Below are 23,450 nucleotides of genomic sequence, written 5' to 3' on the forward strand. Positions count from 1 at the left end.
GCTGCCTGACTATCTGTGAAATTTTTAAATTGAGTCCAAGTCTCTCAGTGGGATGTGCGGTTGCTGTAGAGTATGAAAGAAACAAAGAATGTTATCACAGTATGCAGAAGGAGCTTGAGCTGACTTTAAATAAGTTCAGTTAGTCACCAAGTTGACTGGGTATATTGTTGTTAGAAACTGTTGTCTGCCTTCTAATACAGAGGCTGTTTGTGAGATATGCATATGTAGGTTGCTCTGTGCGTATAGGCTGAATTATTTGACATTGCACAGCAGTCATATTTTGCTGGTAGTGTTGGAAGTAGAATTAGTTGTCAGGTAACATAAAGCATGCAGATGCATAAAGCATACATTGAGCAATGTATATGTGCAGCATTCATGGGTGTGTGCTGAACAATGCTGCTATTCTGTATGGTAGTTGTGTACCATCTCTCTGCAAACTATTTAAATTACATTAAAGTAGGATTTGGTTTGTAGTCAACTTTTAGTCCTCCAAATATTCAGCTCTCAGATGTCTCAGCATGGCCAACGGTCAGGGATTCTCAAAATCCAGGACAAGTGGAGGACCAAAGTTTGAGAACTTTTCCACTAGCAGATTTACTCAGGATCCCATTATGCCTGCAATAGATTCCATCTGAGGATATGAGGGATCATACTACCTGCCCAGTTTCAGCTGTGCTTAGGGGCAGGAATGGGAAAACCTCGGCTTTCCAAATATTTTGGCCAGAGCTTGGAAGTAACACATTAAAAATAATATCTACAAAATGTTATGGAGGGGATTAAAAAATGGTGACACCATTGCTAGGAAGAGCAGGTCTGGTCACAGTGGTTCATGCATTCAGTTACTTCCCAAATAGACTACAGTTATGTGCCCCCTTGAAAAAGACTACTCTTGGAAAACTACAACTTGTGCAAAATGCAGCAGCCAGACTCTTGTCAAGTATGTGTTTTAGAGACTATATAACGTGGGTATAACAAGAAATACACTGCCTTTCTGTTTCCTTCCAAGCTCAATTCAAGATGCTGCTTTTTATCTGCTATGACAGTTCAAGTGGTGTCAAACTGCTTTATTTCTGGAGTGTGGCAAGTCTCGTAGAGACTGTGTCATTTCTCGTGGCCTTAAAACCAGGAGTTGCTTACTGCTGTTTTCATTGTTTTCATTGTTGGTGGTTAAATTATTTTAAAGAATTATTATAGGTCTGCTTTTAGAGATTTTTATTTATGCATTTGATGTTTTAAATGTTTTTGTTCATTGCTCATCACCATAAAGGACTGGAACAGCTGGCAGTACAGAAATTCTTTGAATGAATGAATGAATGAATGAATGAATAATATTTATTTGTATTCCACTTTTTCCCAAAGGAATCAAAGCAGATTCCAACAGTAAAATTAAAACATCAAACAATTAAAAATTACAATTAAAAAAACCCAAAACCCCAACCCTCCCCCATCATAAAAACAGTGATCAACCCATAAAAAGAGATTAAACATCCAAATTTTAAACTGTCCAATAGGAATATATAAATAAATATAAGCAGTGACTTGTGATAACGTATTTTTAGTGTGGAAGAACCTTTTCAGGATTCATTTCGGAAAATTTTGGTGCATATTTGTATTTCAAGTGGCATTTTTTAGGAATCCAAAAAACAATACATTAGTAACGTGCAACTAATAATTAATGCAACAGTTCTGAGTAAAGAGTAACATACTTTTTCACTCTGTAACAAGTAACAGTACTGAATTTATTTTTTTTAAAAAAAGAACACAAAATGGGAGTAAAATGTGAGTTAGTTTTCTTTTCCTGGGTGGGATATTGTTGTTAATGAACATCCTAGAATGTGAATTTGGCACCTCCTTCATTTTTCCAAAGGGCCAGTCCATCCCTTTCTTAGGCGGGTTACAGACCGCCCATTTGGGGCGGGCTGCACCTGCCCCTTTCCCCGGTGTATCGGGGCCTCAGTGGCCAGAACGGCAGCTGCTGAGGCCCCAATCTGCCGCTTTTCAGGCTGCAGGGAAGCGGCAAAACGCTGCTTCCCCGCAGCCTGAAAAGGGGTGTCCCTGGGGCTTCCAGCCCCAAGGACACCCTGCGGCAGTGGAGAGGAGGAGAAAGGGGCCCTTTGGTCCACTGGGCGCAGCCGTGTGAAGGCTGCGCCCAGCGGACCAAACCAGGAAGGAGCTCCGAAATGGAGCGCACTAAGGGCGCTAAGGGCGCTCTAAGCCCTGTATAGAGGCGGTGCGGTCGTGACATCCTCATGGCGGCAGCCGTGTGGAACGACCGCCGCCATTTTGTGCATGCGGAGCGCGCACTAGGGTTAGGGGGTGCAGAAGCACCGCCCCTTTCTAACCCTAGTGCGCGCTCCGCGTGCACAAAACGGCCCGTGTGTAATGGGCCATAGTGACTTTAGACCACCAAGCACAAGCTCACCTTCTCTGTAATGGCTTATATTGCATGACTTTCCTTAATGCCAACCCTCCATGTGGAAATAAAGCAGCTTGACACTGGCTTAAGTGCCATACCACCATCCTATATGGATATCCTGAGATGTAAACTATTGTAAAGTCCTTTCTATTTTGCAAAATCTTTATTCTTTAGCATTTGTGGGATTCCCATATGGGATTTATAGTTTTCACAAGATCTTTAGCCATCTCTGTCTAAGACCACTGGAGTCCTCACCGAACTCCCAGGATTTCTGTAGGATGCAGCAGTTAAAGCGGTGTCAAACTGGATGGCCCATGGGATCCTTTCAGTTTAGAGTGTGCAGCAGATGCAGCAGAATTCACCTCCAAACCTTGGAGTGGATAAACAATGTTCCAACACATGGCTAACAGATAATTTGGCTCAGTAAGATTTATGAGTGAGTAACTAGTATTGCTTTCATACCAGCGGCATATAAAGTTTTTTGCACAATTCCATTTGTCCTGATTGCAATACAAACAGGCCTTAAAGCTCAGTCCTTTAGTATTTCTTTCGCCAAACTTAAAATACGTGCTCAGATGATTTGCCTGTCTCACCTAGTACTGTGTGCTCCAACTGAAACAGCCTATCAAGATCTGAGGAAGAGGTTTTTCCCTTGACTTGCAATCTTTTTCTTTTAGCTTGAATTGGAGACAACTGAAACTGGGGCTTTCTGCGGATGAAGTGTATTGCTAAAGCCACCAAACCCCCACAAAAGCCTTCTTTTGCCAAAACACTGAACTAGGGAGATATTTGTGTAGTTCCCAAAAATGGTAGCTAATATATTACACACACATATATATATGTCACCAGAGCTTGCCAATGTTACCTTTTTTGGTATACTATTCCCATGGGATTCCAGTCAGCACAACCAATGTGATAGGATTAGGCTTATAGAGCTTTGAACAAGATCTCACAAGAGTCAGACACATTCAGTCCTGCTGTTTCTCCTATGATTTTAGCAATCGGTGTTTTTACTACTGTAGGTAATCTTACTTCCTTTCAACCTTCTCAGATGACATCCATTTTAGCAGTGTGAGCAAGAGGTAGAAACATACCCATTCATCAGACTTCCTTTAAACCAAGATCCTTTTCATATCACACAGTTATATTTCTCTATTCTACTATGACAACAGTGGCAACAGCCCATGGAATCCTGGGGTTTGTAATCTGGTGAGGTGCTTGACCTCTCCAGCTGAGAATTCCAGCTGAGCATTGGTAGGCACAATTTTCATATTGATATGATATGACCTATGTAATAATTAAGGTAGAATGATTATAGGGCATAAAATATTGCTTAGCTGTATGTATTGTTTAGCAGTATTGCTTAATCCAAACTAGAGCAAGAGAACCAGTGTGGTGTAGTGATCTGAGCATTTGACTAGGACTCTGGGGCAGCAGGTTTTTAATCTCTGCTGAGCCATGGAAACTGGGTGACCATGAGCAAACCACACTCTCTCTCAGCCTCAGAGGAAAGCAATAGCAAACTTCCTTGAAACAAATCTTGCCAGGAAAATCAAAGGATACAGTCGCTTCCAATTGACTTTGAGCAAAGTAACCTTCAAATATATTATTTCTCAGGCAGTGTAGTATACTGGTTTGAATGTTAGGTAAAGAATTATCCAGACAACAGTTCAAATTCCCATTCAGCCATGGAAACCCACTGGATTTAAGCAAATCACACACACTCAGCCTCAGAGGTGGGCAATGGCAAACCTCCTCTAAATAAATTTTGCCAAAAAAACCATAGGAGAGCCAGTGTGGTGCAGTGGTTTGAGTGTTGGACTAGGATACCAAGAGATAAGGGCTCAAATCTTTGTTCAGCCATAGAAACCTACCGGGTGGCCGGGTGGAAATCACACTCTCTCAGCCTCAAAGGAAGGCAATAGAAACCCCCCTCTGAACAAATCTTTCCAAGAAACCACCATGGTAGGTTTGCCTTAGTGTCACCATAAGTTGGAAATGAATGTATGGCACACGACAACATCAATAACAACAACAATAAACATTCACCACAATTGACTTGAAGAAACCTAACTAGAACAGACTCATTAAATCAGTTTTTGAATGGTGAGTCAACAGTTATGTAAATCTCATTGATTCAGTTGTTTTACTCTAGTTGGGAATACTAACAGGATTCATGTCAATGTGTGCCATGGGTGGATTTTCTCCCAAAATTAACAAATGAAATAAAAAATATTGTGAAACAGGAGTTTGGTATGAATGAAAAAAAAATTCAACATGTGTTCAAATACACTCCACAGCTGCTAAATTATACTATCTCAGCACTACATTTCTTGGAATTCAGTACAAATTCTGCAGAACTTGCCAGACGCACATGTAGCACTAACAGGGTCACGACATACCTGACCCAAATAAGCAAGGCTTTCTTCCTTTCAGTGCTGAAAAATTGGGTGCATAACTTGAAAATGCCTCCAGGCAGCTTTAACTTGCAGAATTGGCACTTAACACAGCTGATCATACTAAGACTTACTAAACTTGGCAGCAAAAGAGCAGTCATATTTTTCACATGGATGAACTGTTCTTGAACAATTTCTCCAATGTATTAAGCACAAACAGGCTTTTCTTCCACATCAGGGGTTCGGGTCTCTTCTCTCTGCCTTCTTCGCAATAACAGATATAGTTATTGATTACAGTGCCTGTGGCACAATGGATACTAGCTAAACTGCCCCCCCCCCGCCGCCCTTTAAGATTAATAATATACTGTAACTGAGAACAGAGAATTGAAAAGCTGCATGATGATGATTCTGGATTGCACTCTGGATGTGCCTTGTGTTCACTGTAAAACAACAGGGAATAAATAAGAGAATCAAGATGTTTTCCTTTCCCTCCTCTTCTCTTTTGCACTTAATACATAAAAACATACTGCACTGGCTCCCTTCAAATCCCACTGTTTGTATTACGTGCACCCAAAAGCACAAAAGAAGCATGAACACATCATGTGCCAGCAAGGAATAGTAATACAGTGGTGGCCTCCAGTGCCAATTGGGCAGTAAATCCATTCCAGAATTTAGTCTAAATTTTAAACAAGAGCAGAACCAAAATAGGTTCAGCACTTTGGGCAGCTCCTGAAAAGTCTAGATTAAAACTTGGATTCACTGCCCCACTGATACGGGATCACCCAGCCACTACAGGGTTGCACCACATTCCACCTGCAGCCATAATAGGAGTTATGGTTGGAACGGCTAACATTTTTGTTAGCTCTTTGGTATAAGCCAGCATGATGTAGTGGTTTGAGCATTGATCTAGGACTCTAGAGACCAGGGTTCAAATCCCCACTAGAGTATAAAAACCCATTTGGTTACTTTGGGCAAGTCATACTCTCTCGGTACCAGAGGAAGGCAATGGCAAACCTCTGAACAAATCTTGCTAAGTAAACATCACCATAAGTCAGAAACAAGTTGAAAACACACAACAGCATATTTTAATGATATCTAGAACTAGCACGTCTGTGTTTAACTGGTATAGTTCAGTGTCATCATCGTGCCACAACTCCAGTTGTGCTTAGCTGAAGACCTTTCTCCACCTGGTCAGCCTCTTTTGGTAAAACAGCAGATGCCTCTTTTTAAAAGGTTTTTCTTATTTCTCTCTCTCTCAAGTCCTTTATGCAACTGTACAAACAAAGAGGAAGTGTGACAAATCTAGTGTGAGGGAGCTGCTGATCCTTTTCATTCAATCCTTTTCGAAAGCTAGCCACTCAGCCACCCCTGAATTTGTTAGGCTCCTGCCATTATAGCGAACAGCACTGTTTACAACCTTGTGACCTGTTCTCATAGCTGGGGTGGGGGTAATTTAATATCCTTGCAATCTTAGCAAATGAAGAGGATTTTAGAGAGAAATCCCTTTTAAAGCACGAACAGGCCAAAGGCGGGGTACTAATGATTTAGTGTAATGTTATATTATGTATTGTTATCTTATGAATTTATTTGTTGTCTTTTAACGTTTTGATATAGCCTCAGAATTGTGTTAAACTTCTTTTTAACCAGTTCAGGTCAAAACTGTGGTCAGCTCTAGTTTAACTCTTCTTTTAAAAAATGAAGGGTGTGACCTATGAGGTCTGTGGGGCTAGAAAATGGGGTAGTTGCAGGCCCTGAGAACTCTGTGGATACCTCTGCCTCCAGTATAGAGGCTAGTTTCATTTCCTTAATTATTCTGAACTGACATTATAAAATGTTTGATTATGCAATTACTAAATTTTCTCATTAAATATAATTCTTAAATTCATAGCCAAAGACCTACTCACATCTGCATCTTGTATTTCCTACATCATTGCCCATTCACACCAGTAGCATCACGGGGGGGGGGGGGGTTGCAGGGGGTGCAAACTGCACCGAGTGACACCCCAGAGGGGGATGACGCCCGTCGGGCACCGCACCCCACTCCTCCTTGCTGCAGCTCAATTTTCCATGGAGAACCAGGCCACAGCAAGCAGGCAGGCCAAGCATGCACACATCGCTCGCCCCTCCTTGCTACGGCTCAGTTTTCCTCAGGCCAGTCCAGCTCCTTTCTACAGCCCGGTTCTTCCATGGAAAACTGAGCCATGACAAGATGGGGTGGAACATGCCCCTTCTGGGTGAATGCCCCAACCCCCTCACTGGGTGACACCAAACCCTGGATGTCACTGATTTACCCTACACAATTATAACACTATATTCCACATTAACTGCCATGACAACTTCCCAATAAAACCTGGGATTGGAAGTTTAGGAAAGGATGACTTTTAATTCTCAGCCAGAGAGCTCTAGTGCCTTCTCAGACTACAAACTCTAGGATTCCAAAGTGTGTTGCTGTCACAGTTGAACTCAAATACAGCAGTTAATATAAGGTAGTGTGAATTGACCTCAGGTTATGTTAGCAGGGAGAAAATAGATGTTTTCACTATATTCAGTGAAAAATAGTGCAACCACAATAGTAGGAATGAAGTGCCTGGTTTACATGGATTTCTCTCCATGTTATTGTATACCTATACACAGGATCACGTGGGGAAAGTGATCAGATTTTGCATGTTTGAACCTGCCCAGAGCATAACAGTATAATCAAGAATCTCTGTAACTGTGCCTCTGGTCACAAACTTAAATTCCTTACGGATTTTAAAACTTTAGCGGAAGTGTTGTCTTTAGGCCTCATGCAGGCCATGTCACCTTTTTTACATCCCACCAAGTTCAATCTTTGTTAGCAAAATAAAGCCAAATAAGTCACTACTCAAATTCAGAGGTACAATTTCATGGCACTTCAGTTTGCTGTTGAAATTTACTGTACAATCACCCCTCCATTTTTGCGGACTTCGAATCCCTGTCCCTCACCTGTTTGCGGGAGGCTAACGGAGGGAGACAAAATGGAACGCGTGCTGCCATTCAAGCCAATGGGGCTTGAATACCAGTGAGTTTCCATTTTTGCAGGGGGGTAGTCTGGAACAGAGGGGCTACTGTAGTGGCAAACACTTCTTAAGAGGCAATGCAAGGCTTTCGCCTTAAAATACAATTCCAGTGTTTCATTTTTGTTCAATTAATTTTAAATAAGAAATTCATGCATTTTTTTAAAAAAAATGCTTAAGTGTAAGAATACATATCCAATTTTACCAACGTGTGTCTAATTTTTATATAAAACAATAAATAATATGAAATTGAATTGGAATTTGGTGCCTTTTTATCATGCAACCCTGAAGAAGCTGCACGAGTGCAACTCCCAGCATGCCTCAGAACTGGTTATGTGAATGCATCTCCTTGGAGTCTAATAACATCTGAAGGACCTCATGAAAACCATCCCGATTTAGCCCAATAGTTTAAACACAATATCCATCATAGAAACTGGACTCTTTTTTGTTTTATGGTAGATGGGGGACTGAGTCCTGAAACAACCAGGAGTTCAACATGGTGCTGTAACCTTCCTTTTACAAATATTTACTCTCTCAGGATCAATACTTCTGGTTAAGTACAGTGCAAATGAAAGCAATTATTATTAACACTCAGAAGCAGATCAGTCTTATGCACATCTGGGTGCTTTAATATTAAACCAGGATCTATAAAAAGGGAGAAGTCAGATTGCAGTGGTTTGGCTGCAGAGCCTCACCAGATTTCAGCAGTTCTGTTGCTGGAGCTGGAGTGTTGTTCTAGTGCCAAACATTAAGCTGCACAGAGACACTCTACAGACAAAACTTTGCCTTGTCAATATCCCCTCTCTGGAATGCTAGGGCTCCTCCTTCTGGTCCTCCCACCCTCACATATGGCAAGAAAGCACCACATGTTTGTGAAGTCATGTGGACTAAAACAAATCCAGCAAGAATAACCCATACCAAAACAATTACAGATTCATAGTAATTGCCTTTCTAACAGAGAAGGATGCAAGTTAGTTGCTCTAAGTGCTCAGTCTTTGCAGTACATGTGCTTCTTGCCTTTGGCTCCCAATGACTGCCAGACACCTGTTCTGTATTTGGCTGGAAAGACACATTCGGGAGGTCAAAGAACAGCGGCTTCTCCCAAGAAAATGAATTTTTCTCATTCTAAAGAGAAGAACTTGCACACTGTACTGTTACCTAACTCCAGAACAATTATTGAAACATTTATTAGCTATTGTAACAACTATATTTATAGCTTCAATTTAATATGCTGACACAGAAACACACACCCATTACTTTTGGCTTTCAGGCTGTCTATGGAGGCTTCGATTTGTTTAAATGCACCCAAACCAAGCATTTTATTACAGGGATAAGAATCATGATGAATTTTTCTTTAGTATCTCCTCCTCCCCCTCAGCATTTTTTCACAAAACATTAATGGTCTTAGTTGCAGATGTACCAGATAAATAGTTTTAGTTATCCATGCAAGTATGAAAGCAGCTGGATGAAGATCTGGGTGATAGTTTAACAAATCTAAAAAGAAGACACACACCCCAAATGTTGATTCAAATGTCACTTTCTTCTTTTGCAAAAACTGTGTCCACAGAGAAAAAATTTCAAAACCATATGTAGATGTGTAAAAATTGGTATATGTACTCGAGTTATTGTCAATTCCTGCACTCTCAACTAAATTAAAAGGGAGAGCATGTTTCTCTCCCTGTATATGTGTGTGTGTGTATGTGGGTAACCACATTGCAGAAATAAAGCAATTTGACACCACTTTAACTATCATGAATCTATCCTACAGAATCCTGGGGTTTGTAGTTTGGTGAGGCACCAGAGCTGTCTGAGAGACCAGGCTGAACACTTTACCAAACTACAAATCCCTGGATTCCACAAGATAGCATCATGACTAATAAAGTCCTTTATTTCTGTGGTATATTAAGAGAGAATGAGAAAAGAAGATGTTTTCTATCACTGTGATCATTTGGAATGCCTGCAAAAATAACAATTAAGAAAAAGGAGGGCAGCCAATTTTTGCATTCTAAGTGAAGGAAGAATACATTGAAAATTTGGGGGGGAAAATTGTGAAGAAGCAAAGCATTGCAGGCTACATGATCTCTGATTCTCTGGACCACAGAACTCTTAAGAAAATGGATCTGTTGTTGTTCAGTGTATACCAGAACAGCTGTCGCAACTGTCAGTACATTAGGATGAAATTATGGTCGGTTGGGGAAAAACAAGGATTCAAGAATCTTTTAGATTTGAAGGATGAGGTTTTAATTTGTATTCACAACAGGCATTTTTAGATTTTTCATCAGATCTGAATTGCATCTGGGATCACTTAAGGCATTTATTGCATCAATAAACAGGATTATAAAATGTTTCTCACCACCCCTTCCCCCAATTCTTTCAGGGCCTACAGTGCAAGGGATTCTTTAGTTTGAAAATACAGAACAAATGTTATTCAGTCTTGCAATGAAGCACAATTTCATCATCTTGTAAAAGGACTATTAGAGTGTAAGATCTAATACCACTGGTCCTGATAGTGGAAAGTATCCTGTGCTGGATTTCAGCTGCTGGAACAGTAGATTCCAGGAGAAATGGGAGAAAGCAATCAACCCTCTATAGCTCCTTCCCATGCTCTCAAAACCAGTAGCCCTTTAGCGTAGTTTTTCAGATGTTATGCTGGTGCTGGTGCCCTAAGCATGATGCCAGTTTTTGGCCATTATCACTGAGGGAAATATATATCTTTTTCTAACAATGCCATAATGCTATGTGTTGTTGAATGCCAAAGTCATTTCTGACCTATGAATTATGACAACCCTAAGATGAACCTATCACAGTGTTTTCTTGGCAAGATTTCTTTGGAGGAAGCTTTCCTTTGCCTTCCCCTGAGGCTGACAGAATATGACTTGCCTCCAATCACCTTGGTGATTTCCATGGCTAAGTAGGGATTCAAACGCTGGTTTCCAGAGTCACAGTTCAATGCTCAAACCACTATGCCACACTGGTATGTGCTATAATACTGGTTCAAGACAAAACATTATTTCACTGATGAGACCCTGATCAATTAGAAATACTTATTGAATGCATACTTTCTTATAATTAAAATGAGTCACTCTTAGCAGACTCTCAGTTATTTAGCTTATTATTATTATTCTAATTACAGTGGGGAAGCATCAGGTTTTAGCCTCAAGTAATGTAATCATGGACTACCTCTACTGAGTTGTGATAGGTTAACAAAAGAAAACAGAAAAACATAAGCACAGAGTGGTAGCCATGTCATTGGGTCAATTTCCTGCTCTTCTCGTACCAGTGATAAACAGCGATGGCATAAACGGAATAAACAATTAATGTGTAACTCCACAGTCCCACAACTTCAGTGTAAGATCTCAACACACACACACACACACACACACACACACACACACAATTGCCTGTGGACATTATATCTCAGTAGGAGAGGAACCATGAGCATAGAAGCTTGAAATGCTAGTGGAGAACATGACATGAGTCATGTTAGATCAGAGCAGTCCAGAATTCAGTTTTCACAGCAGTCCAGTTGGAGCCTCTTTCACACCGCAAAATTATGTGCCATGATTCCATCCTATATAACCTGGAGCTTGCAGTTTGGTGAGGCCCTAAAACACTAAACACCTCTCCCTATATTGTAATTGTACATATTAAAGTGAAAATCACAGTGCTATAATTCTGTAGTGTGAAGGGGCTCTTGATTAAGTCCAGATTCCTGTTTCCACAGCAATTCATATTGTTGTTTCCAAAGCAATCAGACAGTCGCCTATGGGAAGCCCACAAGCAGGACATGAGGGCAATAGCCCCCTTACATTCATGTTCCCTAGCAAATTGCATACTTCGCAAAGCCTTACTCCCTCTGATACTGAAAGAAATATTTCTCAATCACTACTAATGGGATGAACCACGTAAATATCCTGAAAGCACCAGATTCCATCTGATCTTGGAAGTTAAGCAGGGTCAGCCCTGGTTAATAGTTAAATGGGAGACCATCAAGGAATACCAGGTGCTAAGGGCTACACTTCAGAGGAAGGGCATGACAAATCTACCTAGACAATTTGTTTGGGAAATACTGATCTAAATGTGTGGCTGGCGGAATAACAAACAGCGCAAGCCTGCATGACTACTTGACTGTAAGTCCCACTGACATCAGTGAGATATAGGAGCTTATCAAATGGACTTTAAAACCATCTTAAGCCTCCCAGGCTGCAGCCGGGACACGGGATGGAGGCAGGGATTATTGCATGCTAAATTGCCGCCCGCCATCAGCCCAAGTCCAAGCCAGGTCCCCATCTCCATCCCGTAGCCCAGGAGGCTTGAGATGGTTTCAAAGTCCATTTGATAAGCTCCTAATGTCTCACTGATGTCAGTGGGACATATACTCAAGTAGTCATGCAGGCTTGTGCTCTTTGTTATTCCCAGGAGGCTTGAGACAGTTTTAAAGTCCATGTGATAAGCTCCTTAAGCAATGTCTGCACAGGCCACAGAAAATATCTTCCCCATTTCCCAGGGGAATGAGTCAGGATGGCAAAGGGCCCAATCTCTAGTTCTGGTGTGAACTGTCTGGACAACATCCAGCCAGTTCAGCAGTGAATCCAACATAAACTTAATATTTTTAACATTTTAAAAAATAAAACCTTTTGCTCCAGATTTTCCAAGAAGATCTGAAGTTCTTTGTTGCGACTGCTGCCACCATTTTGAGTCACTCACTCTGAGGTCAGAATGAGGTGCCCAGCCACGTGATCAACAGTGGGAGTCTTGTTATGACCTCAAAGCAAGAGATTCACCATGATGGTAGTGGCACCAGGTGACACATTGGGGCATGCATGCAAACTGCTGACCTGCATTGCAAGAAAGGGCCCTGGATAAGTATGTAAGGAATGGAACCTTAAAATGAGTAGAACACTATATTAAGGAGTGTAGCCCTATTTATTCAGGAATGTAAGGGGAGGGGGGAAATACTCCATAGCAGTGATTCTCAAGTTTTGGTACTCGTAATGTCTTACAGTTCAGATCCCAGATGGCTAGGGCTTCTGGGAGCTGAGGTCCAAAACAATTGGAGGACCACAGTTTGAGGACCACATCTTTATAGCCAATATGCACTTTGTAATGTGTTCAGGGCAGATCATGAAAATGCTACTTTTTAAACTACAGCTCCCAGAACTCTCCAGCCACCACAGCCAGAAAGAACTGTTATATAAATGATACCAACAGAAATTCTCTCTTCTGTACAACTATTATAGGTGTAGGTGCCCTGTCCTCTTTTGCATCTTGCTACCTTAACAGTGGCATGAGTTTTTGTAGAGAAGATATTATTCTGTAGTGATTACTACTCTGGAATTGAATGGGAGACTGCGAATGAATACCAAGTGCTGCAGGCACTGTTTCAGAGGAAGGAACTGGCAAAACCACTTCTGAGTATTCTTTGCCTAAGAAAACCCTATGATATTCACAAGGTCACCACAAGTTGACAGTCAGCTTGAAGACACGCACCCACATTCTACTCTAGAGCTTTGAAAGAATTTGCTAAAAGTTATTTGTTACCCACAACTCATTTGAAAAATGACGTTAGTTTGACTGTCAAATGCCAACCTTGTTTTAAAACAAACTTTTAATTTTCCAAAAAATTTAGGCCCATTCAGTAATGCTAAATTACTGAATAATTTATTATAATTATTATTAATTAGAAAATCCTCTTGCCCATTGAACATAAAAATTAGTTTCATTACTATTTTAACATTAATACATTAGACTTCATTCTTACAGTTCCAGACTATGCTGCTTACCCAAAGGTACTACTAGATGGAGGGAGCAGCATACTCTAATGCTGAGAAACAATAGAAACCAGTACTTTCATTGCTCTCCCTAACTTACAGGATTACCCTGTTACACTCAACACAAAAGCAGTGCTTAGTAGTACCTATTGAAATCAGTCATCTATTTAGGTTGTGGTTTCACACATACCAGGCAGAATTCTCAACATTGTGTCAAAGGCATTTGGAAATCTTGGGCATCTTTGGTATTTGCCTGTTTCAATTGTTTATTAACAAGCTTTTTAGCTGCAGTGAAACTGCTGGGATAAGACACTTGTGTATTTCCTTGTTTACTGTTTCAGTCATCCAGAATATATTTGAAGAGAGTGGAAGAACGTTTCAAAACTCCAAGTGTGGGCGTTCAATATGCAAGTATCATATAACTGATGAAAACAATAATCAAAACAAAAAATTGACAACAAATGTTCGACTTCTGAGTGCTGGCTGAAGAGAAATTACACATAAAACCTACTGTAGATTACTGGGGGAACACAGATGTTTGGCTAGGATGCCTCATGCTTTATAGCTGAAAAGCTTTTTTCATTGTGCATGCAACAAAATAAACTTACATATAAATTATCTGCCACTCCCATGATGGCTTTCTGTGAATCCCTGTAATGGCATCTCATCTTATTCCATGTCCAACACAAGTTGCATCTAGACTACAGAATTAATACTGTTTGACACCACTTTAACTGTCATTTCTCAATGCTATGGGATTCTGGGATCTGTAGTTTTGTGAGATATATAGGACCATGGGGTTAAAACCCCGGCTTACCTTTCCTGAATTCAATTCTAATTCGGGAGGTAGCTGGTCCTAGCACACAGAAATCACTACTGAAATCGTCACCAAGGTCCTTGGAGATGCTTCAGCAGCAATTTTGTAATGTCAGAAACTTCCTTGTTGAAAAAGAGGCCAGCTGGGCACGGCTTCCACTGGGCTGCATCTGGGTTTCATCTGGGAGGCGATTTTGGCAACGATTTATGTGTTATAGGACCCAGCTTCCTCCTGAATTAGAATTGAATTTGGGAAAAGTAAGCCAGAGTTTTTGCCCCATGCAATAGGGTCCTTAGTCTTGTCTGTTGGAGCACTCTGGTGCCACAACATTGCTCCATCCCAGAATTCCATAGGATGGAGCCATGACAGTTAAAGAAGTGCCACATTGCAATGATTCTGCAGTGTGGCAGCATCCTCAATCTTCTTTTCTTTCTTTTAGGATCAGGTGTGGCCACCACAAGCTATTATTTTGGCCCTTGTTCCTCAAAACATTGCTGCCCATGATGTCCACTCCTGTACTGTAATTTTTTACAACCAGCTGAAGTTCTCATTTTTCTCATTTGCTTTGGATGGAAATTCTTTGGATGGAAACTTTCAAATCAAGGATTGGGTCCTTTTTGCCCTCCAGATGTTTTGTCTTACAGCTCTTATCAGCCTCACTCAGCAAGCAAGTAGTGAGGGCTGCAGGTTCCTGACTTCTTTCTACAGATCCCTCTTAAAAACTGACTCATGTTGCCAACTTTATGTCATGACACTTGCCCACATTCTATGTCCTCCCCATGCATCCTACTGTTTCCTCACTATCTATTATAGGTAAAACCATGTTAAATCAAGAAGAGATAGGAAAGGTAAATACGTTAATGGCACTAAATCCAATCTGATCTTGGAAGCTAAGCAAGGTCAGCCATGGTTAGTACTTAGATAGGAGACTGCCAAGGAATACCAAGTGCTATTTCAGAGGAAGGAACTAGCAAAACCACCTCTAAGCATTCCTTGCCTCAGAAAACCCTATGAAATTCATGGGGTCACCATAAACCAACAGATTACTTGAAGGTGCATGCACACACACTCACACAGAGAAGAAAGCTATAGCCCTTTGGAGGTCATTGGACAACCATTCTAAAGAACTCTGAATAGTAGCCTCGCCAGTTGGGGATGATGAGTTGGAGTCCAACATCTAAAATAACACAGGTTTCTTGGATTATGGCTTAGTGAAGAGTAGGAAAACAAATCCCTACCTCTTTTCCCTCTTTCTGTCTTTCAAATGACACCCCTTAAAATAGCACTCTTTGCTGTATTGGATCTAGTATGTTTATCAGAGTAATTTGGATTTTAAAAAGCCATTCCACAATCTGGGTGCAATAGCTAAGAAAGTCCTCTGGGAGGACGTGGGCAGCCTTGTTTTATAAGGCTGTAACAAATTCCTTCCCAAGGATCTAAGCCATGGTACAGACTGTGGAAAAGGGGCGGTCCACAGCCACCCCTTTTCTTGCCGGGTTGGAAGCAGGGCAGCCTCACCGGCAGCCCCTGCAAATCCAATCCGGCGCTTTTCCAGGCCACAGAGAAGAGGCAAAATGCTGCTTCTGCGTGGCCTGGAAAAGAGGTGTTCTTGGGGCTTCATGCCCTGGGACACCCCAACAGCTGCAGCCAAAGGAGAAAGGGGCCACTTGGTGGCTGCGGGAACGAGGTGCGAACATATCATGCTCGTGCCATGCCATTTGGATGCAGTGCAGCCGTGACACCATAATGGCGGCGCCCGTGTGCACAGGGCACCACCATTATTGTGCACTCCATATGTGCTAGGGTTATGAACCGTGCAGTTGCCTCACGGTCCCGTAACCCTAGCACAGCGCTAGCACGCCTGGCCCATCTGTACCGGGCCTAAGTGTGTGGGGAAAATTATATGGAAGGAGGCGGTCCTGAAGATAGGTTGGACCCAAGCCATGTAGGGCTTTAAAAGTAATAACCAACACCTTGTACTGGGCCCGGAAACTTATGGGCAACCAGTGGAGTGATCTTAAGATTGGTGTTATATGGTCTCTTCTGGATGTACCAGAGACCAGTCTTGCTGCCATATTCTGAACTAACTGAAGTTTCCGGACCAAGCACAAGGGTAGCCCCATGTAGAGTGCATTGCAGAAATAAAAGCATGAGGTTACCAGCGCATGTACTATGGTCTCAAGGTCCCTGGCTTCCAGGAAAGGGCACAGCTGGCGTATCAGCCAAAGCTGATAACAGGCACTCCTGACCGTTGCATTCACCTGATTTGTCATATGAAGTAATGAATCTAGAAGCATCCCCAGACTGCGAGGACTGTGTCCATGGGATGTACATGTAATACTGAAGCATAATTTAGCCATATATATAAATCAAGCAGACACTTGTATGGTAGGCCATGCTTTCATATCCATACTGGGAGTGGTTTGTGAGGAGAAGACTAAAAGGGTGGCAGCTTGTCCACAGCCAACTAGTGAATTAATGGCCGAGGTAGGGTTTATCCTGAGATTTCCCTGCTCAGAGCTTACATCTATGCCATACAACTTCACTAAAAGCTCAGCCTAGATAGCAAAACATAGTTTACATCATTCTTGGATCTAGACGAAAATTTTACTACATTGCTCTCAGATGATGTTTGTTGCTGGCATGTTTGCCTGAGCATGGAGGAAAAAATACATTGGGGTGTGTGTGTGTGTGTCAAAGATAGAGATGAAGCAAGCACTAACCCATGCACACTCCAACCCTTATTTGAATTCACTTTGGGGACATTTGTGAATTCCTCATTACAGAACATGGATGTCTTTGATCAGAAAAAGAAGCTCATCGGCATTTTCTTCTTGAGGGCAGCTTTTATCTGGGAAATACCTGTCTATTAAGGAGCAGCATTAAACAAGAAAAGAAAATTCTGAACAAAACAATGATGCTATCTGTGATAACCACCCCTTTCTCTGAGCCAACATCTTTAATGGCCCTCCATTTCAAATGCAGTTCTGATTGGCCTCTGGATAAAAGCATCCACTGCTAGGCAACCAGGTTTTTTGCTGGTCTCTTGGGTGGCCACTTGAGACTGGTTTCTTTGTATTTATATCCAACCCTCCGCCCCACAACTTCAGTTGGCCCATCATATACTATATTCCCTTTGCTATTTATTATCTGACATATTTGTGCTTGGATAATAACTTATTGCCTGACAGCTATAATCCTGTATTTGTGACAGTCCATTTTGTTGCTATAGAAATGAACATAGTGTCAGAAATCCAGCATTATTATAACCTGACTTTGATTGGAAGAAGCCATGGGTCCAAAGCACAAAAAAGCCACTTAACAACTCAACTGTCATCAGCAGTTAACAGTAGAAATAAATTAAAAATCAGATATTTTCAGGGAATATGTGGCTGAAATCCTAAATAGCATTAGTTTTGTATCCCTCAGAATGCCAGGTTTGCCCCTAGGGTTGTCAGCTACTGGTTTTAATATTAAATTATGAATTTTGCATTCATAATTCAAGCCTACTTTTGAAGATTTTCAAATATTGAAAAACAGACACATGCAATGCCTTTGTGATGGGTCTTCCTAATCTGATACTTTCCTCCTCTGTTCCTTAAGGCTACACAGAGAAGTGCAATGCATCAGCCCAAAACATTGGAGATTATCAGTTGGAGGAGAAGGACAGGAGCAAAGTGGATTGCTCTTGTCCTTATCCCGTCCTATTTGTGCAATCAGGGAAAATATTATCACACATTGTGTGCTTATCCCATTCTTCTCTTGTCTGTGAAGTATAATGGCCCTGTCATTTGGTATTAATGGGAGTTTCTGTTAATACCAAATGATGGGGCCATTACATTTCACAGACGGGAGAACAGGAGAAGTGTGCAGTGTGTGATAATCTTTCCCCCGATTGCATGAATGGGATGTGAGCAATCCACTTTGCTCCTGTCCTTATCCCCTGTCTGATAATCTCCATTGTATGAGAAAAGAATAAGGGGGGGTTACATTATATCAAAGTGACAGTTGCCTTTCTCCTGGCCGTGACCACTAGAAACCTTACCCCTGACCCACATTGTGGAGTCTCAGGTCCCAGGTCCCCTTCCCCATGGTGCCCTAGGTTCCTGCCCACCCTATGACCTCCCTAGGTGGCCATTTTCTGTGTCTCCTCAGAGTGCCATTTTGTGTATATCCCTGAGCAAATGCTCATGACAGAGTAGGCAGACCCCTCTGTGCACTTGGCCCCCACCCTCCACCCCCTAGGAGAGTGCTTCTAGAATAGATTCACGTTTAAAAGTTTGTCATTGTCAGGTCTACACACACACACACACACACACACAAATCCAACCCCACTTCACCCATCCTCCTCAACCACTGAGCATTTGAAAATCCTTCTGGTGTAGGGCTTGATGACTGAGGCCTTATTTTGTGTGTGCGCGCACGTGCATGTCAACATGTGCCTTCAAGTCACCTGTCAGTTTATGGTGACCCCATGAATTTCATACCTGATGGCAAAGTGGAAAGAGAAGAAGAAGCTTCCATAGAATAGTCGCACACAGGCAGTTTCTATGGAAAACATGTTCAGAAAAAGGTATAAAATAAATGATCCAAACTAAAATAAATACGTCATTAGCATGACTTTAGAGGCGTTTAAAAAAATAAAAATTCTGCTAGGTAATAATAATCAGGGTTCATGGTAGATATAGGCCTACTTTAGACATTGATTGGCAGAACCCAGTTTTAGCATAGATGTTCACATTAATCGCTCTGGCAATCTTCCTTCTAGTTCGTCATTTGGTTATGTTTTATCAGTTTTTAAAAAGTGGTTATCAGTCTGTCCTAAAATATTATGGGACTATTAGCCTACTAGACATGGTTTTTAATTTTCTTCTAAGTGTTTTCTTCAAAGTGTGCAACATCAGAATAAAGAAGAAGACTCTGTCTTTTACAAGACACAGACTTGTTTTTAAGGAAGTGCAGAGGTACAGAGAGGGACGTATGATACCATTGAATTTTCAAGTGTATTTAGGGTCCAAATAAGCATATTTTGGTACTCTTCCTACTTTTTTTACCTGTTTTGCATCTCTTGGATAGAAGAAATTACAGAATAGAATGATCATGATTAACAAAAAAGATTACCTTTGTATTTCACATGGAGAATAGAATGTAGGTTAAAATGGTTGTACAAGACAGTGTTGTGAAAGTTTTCTCTATCAACAGGGGACTTTTTTTCTTCCTAACATATATGTGCAATGATCTTGTTCCTAAAATGATTTTCTTTCCTTTTTTCATCCTTTTTCTGAACCTTTCATTAGAAATCATACAATGCCTGTACAGGTTAACCATTCTTTATCTAGCTGGAATTCCAAAATCGGAAGTATTCCAAAATCCTACATTGTTTGAGCTGTAACACAAGTAAAGTAGTACATATTGGTACTAAATTTGCAAGGCTAGAGAGAGACAAAGCTGGAGAGAGAGGGATGTGGCTGGAGAGAGGCACAAAGATCTGTGAAATGGTGGGAACTATGCTTCTCGCCAATTCACAGACCTTCAGTCTCTTTCCAGCTCCATTATGTCTCACTGGCGCATTACAGACCGCCGAATTGCGGTGGTCTGCTGCCTGCGCCGCTTGCAGAGTCCGGGAGCCGCAGCTTCTAAACCGCGGGACTCCCGGACGCTGCGAGGAAGGAGCGCGGAAATCGCGCTCCTTCCTGGGCCCCGAAAGTGGCACCGCAAAGAGCAAGGCGTGCTTTTGCGGCGTCACTTCCGCCGTGACACATCTGGACGCTAGGCATCCAAGACGTCAAAATGGCAGCGGCCGTGTGGAACGGCTGCCGCCATTTGTTACGGACAAAGTCCGTAACAGGAGTAGGGGCGTCTAGAAGAGACGCCTCTTTTTTAAACTGGGACGTCCTAAGGACGTCCCAAATGGTGGTCTGTAACCCGCCATTATGTATATGTAAATACATATATTCCAAAATGTGAAAAATCCAAAATATTGAATACTTCTGGGCATTTGGGATTAGGGATATTCAACTGGTACTGCTTTAAAGAGAGATACAGTGTTTCAAATAGCCTGAGCCCAAGTCATATAGGGCTTTATAGGACTTAACCAGCACTCTGAATTATGCCCCAAAATTAACCAGTTTTTTTTCCACCAAGGAAGTTATATATTTCCTATACAAGACAGAAAGAGAGAACCAAGACAAATCACAATGTCTGAAGAACACACAACTGCAAAACAAATAACAAAATTAATATAATTAGAACAACATAATTAGAGAAAGAAATTAGTGAACTGAATAACAAGGTGACTAAACATTTAAATCTACATAAAAGTGACACAATGTCTGAACATCAAATATATGCAAAAAGGCTGAAATCAGTGACTTACAAAATGATGTAAGTCCACTTATGAAGATGTAAGTCCCCAGTGAATTCTGGCCAAGGTTCCTGAGCTAATCACTAGGTGTAGTTTGCCCCTCATTAATTTTGAAATGGAAAATAAAATACATGTCTTTCTGCACTTCCATAAATATAATTTCCCCATGAATGTACCGTTTCTACTTTAGAATGAGATCAGAAGAAAATAAAAAGTCTCTCATACCAGAGATGGTCCATTTGCCTCCTCTTTTTAAAAAATAATAATCATATAAGGCATATAAATTGGTGGGTAATCCTGTTGCTGCTTTCTAGATTATAGCCCCATGATGGCAAACCTATGGCATGCGTAAGAACCTATGCCTGCCTCTGGAGACAGCTAGAGGCCAGGAAAGACACAGTGGGAGTAGGAGGAACAGGCGTGTGCCTGACCTTTTCTGGCCTCCAGCTGTCTGTCTGGAGACAGCTGGAAGCAGGGAAAGGTACGAAGGAGTAACAGGCACACACCTGTTTCTCCTCCTCCCAGACCTTTCCTGGCCTCCAGCTGCCTCTGAAGAGACAACTGGAAGCAGGGAAAGACACAGGGCAGGAGGAGTTCCAACCCCAGAAGTACTGCCCCAGAGGGCAGAAGTCCCACCCCCAGCACGAGGTAACATCCAGTGCCAGAAAAACGTTTAGTTGGGGCACTCGGTCCCGAAAAGGTTCGCCATCACTGCTATAGCCCTATTTAGTCATTCACCTGAATACACTATGGTTTAAAGTAAATAGTGGGCATTAGAGCATGCTTTGAAACATCTATGGGATTCCTGTGTCATCGGGTTTTCAAATTGTGCAGAGACTTCCAAATGCTGTATAAACCTTCTTCAGATCTACACACTGAAGGTGCAAAGTTCTAAAAAGAAATATATTTGTATGAGGATGCTGTGGGTACAGTTTATATATGCACCTACACCCACTTAGATATTTTAGCCTTTGTGGGTTTAAGGGAATGACTGAGTAGAGCTTATGAACAGTGAAGAATGTACCACATTAGAATGTGATAGAAGATTGCATATTTGTATGTTCTGCCATTTACCATCCCAACCAAGAGGACTTCAAATTTCCTAAATGTCATACTCTCAATAGGACCTAAACGTGCAACTATTCTGAATAACTGAATGAATGCATGGATATGCGCCAAGAGATGGCTTGTGCACTGAGAACAAGAATATCTTAATAAAACTTTTGAAAGCACCACAATTCCAAACTTTAAAAGTCAGTGTAGCTTCTTTTTGCATGCAAAAGGTCAGACTGGATGAAGAAATAGTCTAATACAAGTGGATGCTTTCTTCTCCAAAATAAGAAAGCAGGGAAGATAATGTGGGAAATTGCTTGTGAATAAGTTAAAGTTATTTTGTTGGAAAAGTCTGAATGAAGCAGTGCCAATTTCAAATATCCTGTATGATTAAAACAATAAAGATTTTTTTTCCCAGTGACAAAAATGTTTCACTCAGGATAATCTGTTACAAACATGCAAGTTTTAACAATTAGTGAAGAGGCAGCATTGCACGGAGAATAGAGCTATAAATGTAGGTGGGAGAGGTCCAGCTTCAAATCTTTATTATACTAGCTGGACCAATCCCTACTTCTAGTTTGCAAGAGTTTTGTGAGAATAATACAGGCAGGCAGTATTTGGACACATTTGGTTGAACACTGAATGCCTTTTAATAGGGATGGAAACAAATAAATGAACAGATACAGCAACTTACACAAACACTTTCTTTGTAGTCATTTCCAGATGTTTCACACCTGATATTTAGGAATAGACTATGCAATGTACGGACAAAATCTAACAAAATAGGAGTTTGGAGCAGCCTTCCCTCACTTGATGTCCTTAGTATCTCCTACAGTACAACCTGCATCATGTCAGTTAGAGACAATAGGAATTGCAGCCCAACACATTTTGCAGGTATCAGTTTGGAAAAGACTGGGCTAGCAGAACAAAGCGCACTCTCATGGGACTGTGACCAAATAAAGTTACACCCACATTTTGCCTGACACCTATTACATTAAAGGAAGTATGTAAAACACATTCACCCTTCTGTTTAAAAGGGTGCTTTCAGGGTAGCAACATGTTGCTTCATGCACTGTGGTCATATTCAGTCAGTATGAATAGCTGCAAGCAGACTAAACAGGCTTTAAACTTTACCAGCTGGCACTCTCCTTGCATACAGTGTTGGGTGTGCCATGAAGGTATTTAGGTAATAATACACATTGATTCTGGTGGGTAATGATTTTAAACAAGAAAAGCTTTGTTCAGCTTCCAAAGTGCCATCATTCCCTTTTATGAGGACTTTATTCTGTATGTGCAAAGGCTAGAGAAAAAGATTATTTAAAATACTGTATTTAGCCACCAAAGACGACTAAGAATTTTGTTTTCCTCCAGACTTAAACTGTTGTTTCTTAAAGCATTTTGTAATTTTGAATACTGCCATTGTCACAAATGCTCATTGGCACTATTTTACTGTACTTTATCTATATCACAACTTGAAAATGACAAATTAATTAACTCATAGTTATTAATTTCCCTAGCTATTTCTCCCATCTCATTAGATTCTACAATTTATGCTCAAGTTAAAAGGTGAATTTGGTTGTTAGAATTTATTAGGGTGA

Source organism: Sceloporus occidentalis, unplaced genomic scaffold (assembly GCF_023333645.1).
Source record: "Sceloporus occidentalis isolate IW3139 unplaced genomic scaffold, rSceOcc1.0.p SCAF_1, whole genome shotgun sequence".
NCBI lineage: Eukaryota > Metazoa > Chordata > Lepidosauria > Squamata > Phrynosomatidae > Sceloporus > Sceloporus occidentalis.